This window comes from Gymnogyps californianus, chromosome 2 (genome assembly GCF_018139145.2).
Source record: "Gymnogyps californianus isolate 813 chromosome 2, ASM1813914v2, whole genome shotgun sequence".
NCBI classification, from domain to species: Eukaryota; Metazoa; Chordata; class Aves; order Accipitriformes; family Cathartidae; genus Gymnogyps; species Gymnogyps californianus.
Genome location: NC_059472.1, coordinates 62029691 through 62034439, shown reverse-complemented (window position 1 = coordinate 62034439; position 4749 = coordinate 62029691). Strand labels below are relative to the sequence as shown.

General features: G+C 33.6%; 1 long non-coding RNA gene across 1 annotated transcript; it reads right to left on the bottom strand.

The window, feature by feature from the left end:
* Window positions 1–2263: 2263 nt before the first annotated feature.
* LOC127013578 (uncharacterized) lies at window positions 2264–4417 on the bottom strand. The gene is made up of 3 exons (XR_007766093.1): window positions 4299–4417; window positions 4101–4180; window positions 2264–3929 (listed from the first exon to the last, which is right to left on the bottom strand). It is a non-coding gene; the product is annotated as an uncharacterized LOC127013578 (long non-coding RNA).
* Between the last annotated feature and the right edge of the window lie 332 nt (window positions 4418–4749).

Here is a 4749-nt window from a genome sequence, read left to right as displayed (position 1 = left end):
TGGTTTGTAGTCTTCTTACACTCAGAAGAAAAAAAGTGAGACACTAACATAAAGCTACCAGAAAATTAACACACCAAGACAGGGTGTTTGGTATGGGCACATATATGCAGTAAATACTTATTAAATGGAAAGGTGACTTGTGACGTACAGTGTGAAGAATTCTGTGAAAACCATGGTGTTAGGCAGTGATCCCCATAACGGTGGTTAAATCCAATTAAGGCTATTGTTTGGGATACAATTACACTGATCTTCATCACTGTAATTGGGAATTTTGAAATTTAAAAAGGAATATGATTCTAATTACAGATGGTTTTGACTCCTTTAAATAATTATTCACTGATAAGGGACAAGTTGGTGAAACAATCTTCTCTGCTACTGTTAAGCATCCATCTATGAAACAAAACAGAGCTGTATTTGCTAACTAATTTCCAAATAATGAGGTCTTAGTACAGTTTAAAAACAAAAAAAATAAATAAGTACAAAGTACAAACAGGTCCTATGCTTTTGACCTTACTAAATCTGTAGAATTTCAGTTCACTGAGTTCCTAGTACCTTCTCAAATGAAAAGAATTAATTCTCCTGTCAGCAGGATATCCCCAAACTCTTTTCCTTCTAACAGAAGCTCCAAATATATTAATTCAGTTTCACCTGGGAAGGAAACAAAATTGTTCCTTTCTGGTGCAGCAGCATCAAAATCTGACCTTTGAAATTCCTTGCAGAATTCTGCCAGAGAGCTGCAAAAGAAACAAGAAATTGCCCTCAGCATGGTACTGCTCACGTTTCACAAACACTTCAGAAAACTGGATATAGTTTTCTCATGGGTGTACCTTCAACTCATTACAGACAGCAAACTGTGAGGACTGCTCACAAAGCAAAATGAGTAAATTAATTATAAGACAAGTGTTAATATCTTATTTAAAATGAGTAATCCCCAACTATCAATTAAAAGTTTTCCTCAGCGTTGGAGACTGTTTACATCTTAAAGGACAAAAAAAAGCAGCAAAAACTTAATGTGAGAATAAACTCGTGATTTTTTTTTTCCCCTTTATAACGTTTTATAAGATTAAAACTATTCAACATTATTCAAGCAGGGAACTTTAGTGCTGAAAATCATATCCTCTTATGAATAAGAAGTTTCCATGGGAGCTTTGTATTCCCATGAATAAACAATTTTGACATTGTGACAAAAAAAGCAATTCCTAGTGGGATATTTCAATATATTGCTTAATCTAGAGAAATGTAACTTAATTTTAAATTTAGGAATAACATGGGGAAAAAAATTAAAAACCATATAATTTTCTTCAGCCTATTCAAAGAATCAGATCAATCTTAGTTCAGTCTTAGTGAATGCTGAAATGGTAAGATAGCACCAAAATGGAAACTTTCCTATGTCTTTATGTTTCACATAAATATTGTGCCCATCAACAAAATCTGAGATCTCTTTTACTGGCTATTTCACCTTAATAGACACTTTAATATCCAGAAAAGACATTGTTTGCAATTTGCAACAAACTAAAAATTTCTATAACCTGCTCAGTATTACTCTTCCATCTATAAGAGCTGTCAGAGCCAACTCTGACATTCCTATCAATCAGTATATGCAAAATGAAATGTTGCTGCCCTAGGAAGGCAGAGTGGGATTGAGTTGTTCCTGCTACAGGAGATGAAGTAGGTGGATGAGTGAAAAGAGAGATGTCAGAGAGAAACCTACACTATGGCTTTTTGCTTGTGTTGATGCTCTTATGGGTCACTTCCTCCCTCAACTTGCAGTCACCATTTCTACGCCGCAACCTCTCCCTCAGAAGCATCAGCAAACTTGGCTTTTTAGGATGCAGATGGCAGGTCTCTTGTTGAAGATAAAAGACTGTTGAGAGCTGTAGAATCCAGCAAAACTTAGATAGCCATGCAATGCAGGAAAGAAATGGACATATGCCAAAATTTTAAATAAAAAAAAGTCTGGATATTCTTTGCAATAAGTTGACCCAAAATCAAATTTGTATTTTTGTGAATATATTTTAATACTAATAAAAAATATCCTGTGATTAGATATATATCATAAAGGTCTTTGTTGCAATGTTTCTTAAAAACAAGTGAAGAAACTTCACAGAGATTAAGAATCTGGTTCTGAAAGCAGTGGCAACCATTTCTCTAAATTGTTTATATTTTCTTAGGCATAGTAAATATGAACATTTAAGCTTCTGTTCCAAAAAAAAAAGTCTTCAGCAATCTGGAAATTATTATTTTATTACAGTTGGAGAAGTGTCTATTTTTAAGTATTGTGGCATATGAGAGTTTTATATTTTTAATATTAATTTTGCTTTTCACTTAAATTGTAGTGCACTGCAATTTACTCATTTTATTTTAGTATGAGAACTAACCATTGCTATACAAAAATTAGACTGCAGATCCATCTAACACAGTATCATCCCTCTGAAAACAATTAGTGCTCATCTTTCCCAGATGTTATATCTAATTGATCCAATTATATATATTCTGTGAAGAGGTATTTACTGTTGAATTCCTTAACTTTTCATTTCATAAGATAATTTCTTACGTTGAGCTTGGATGACAAATCCTTGATAAATTATCTGTTATTTTTTACAGTTATAATACTTTGTTCTTCTCATCTTTATGTAAGAAGTATGCTTGTCATCTTTATGCCTTTGTCCTTTCTAAATTAAGTAATCCAAATAATTTAAAAAATTCTTTTCTTATAAAAAGATTTGATTACGGGTTTTTTTATGCTCATCATCTTTCTTATTGTCTGTCCCTAAACTTGTCTAATTTTTCAGTATCCTTTCCAAAGCAAGGCAACCCATATTGCAAGCAGGACTCCAAATGAGTCTGCATCACTGATTTACATAAAGACCTTTATAGAGTATTTATTCACATCAGAAAGCAAACATAAAATTAGTGTAAACACAATTAAAATAAATTTATTTTCCAAATCAATCTCAGATTTTTTGCAGCATTAGCACAGCGCTCTGGCTGAGAGCTTCCACTTCTGTTGCCATTCTATAATTATGAAAAAGGCGTTATCTCTCAGCACAGGAAAAGTGGAGCAGCATTCTCTCTCTTATTGAACAACACTGTGTGTCAAGTGTTATGTAATACTCAACTGATGCACTCATATAAATCTTAAATATACAATTTGAAATCTGCATTGGTTAGAAAGCATAGACATTGCCTCTACTGAAATGTTAAGTGCACAAATTTAGAGTTTTGTTTAACATTTTGGGATTATAACTAAACACTCAGTTAAGATATCTTCTTTCCATATACTTTTCTACTGAAAAAAAAATTGTTTGCTAAAATATTTATGGAATCAAAAACCAAAAAAGGACATAACTCAAGGATGACGTAGTGAATTCAGTGGTGATTTCTCATATAGTATCAACTGGATATCAAATATCCACTTTTTCAATCCTCAGTCAGAAGTTTTTGGCTCCAGTTAAATTTGCCCTCTTTCTCACTATAGGAATTGAAATATCCAACAAGATTTCACAAGAAACTCTTCCACTTTATCTCTCCATTTAAAGACACAGTATTACTAAGTTCACAACATCCCACTTCCCAGACAACATTAGCACATCCTATTAGTCTAATCTGATAAAACTCCCAAACCTGTGAATAAACCTCCCTGTGATATTTGAAGGTGTTAAAATATACTTCATTTCTAAACTGGTGGATTCAGTTTAATTTTATGCCAACTAAATACAGCAGAGGAAAATAACTGTCTTCTTTTCTCATTGCATAAGAATTGTTAGTGCTTATGGACTCCATATGTACTTCTATGTCAGCTTCAACACTGTTGAAGAAACTGTCTGAGAGAGTTCTCATCAGTCTTGCAGCCCATCAGCGGATTGCCAGAAAGTGATAGTGCACTGTCTTTCTTCCCATCAAGTCTGTAACACACATCTGGTGAGGGACTGAAACAGAAGAAAATCTTTGCTTACATTACACTATACCTCTGCTTTCCCATTTGTGTGTGTGTGTATACATATATATCTCATATATATCACATATATATGCATATATATGTGTGTATATATAATATACATGTTATATTACATATATATATTGTGTATATGTATACATACTCTGACAGAAATGTTACGAGAAAAGTATGTTGCGTTAGGTGGTTTTGCAGTGCTAACTCCATCTTTTTCTTGATCAGAGCCTGTAATGCATAAAAAGTATTAATATACATATTGCATGTAATATTATATTACCACACATATTAATAGCATACATGTTATTAATAGTATACAGATCTATATAGTTCATCTTGGATGTACCTTTATATTATTCATAGCCAACGAATCTGGCACAGGTTACCTTCTTCATCTCAGACCAGATTGCTCAGAGTTCATTACTACATAGCATAGTTTCTGCATAACTACTCCTGGTTCCAGCAGAAGATACCACTAAAGAGGATAGCAGAGGGAGCATCAGGCAGCTGCTATGCTCCTCCAGCACTTGGCTTATTTGTCATCCAGACAATCAATGCCTGCAGTTGTGGCAGCTTCATTTTAAAGGTTTTTGTGTGCCATCTTCCTTTTGCTAATTTGTTATAATTCTTTAATAGTCATCAGCTGTTTAATGCTCATCAGTGGTCATGTAAGTAAAGATATGACAACATGAAATTTGGAGGCAAGGGTGGTGGACTGTGATGAAGCTCTGAGCTGGCCACATGTGAACTAGAAATAAGAAATCACTTACTTAACTGTTGCTAATGCAACTTTGACC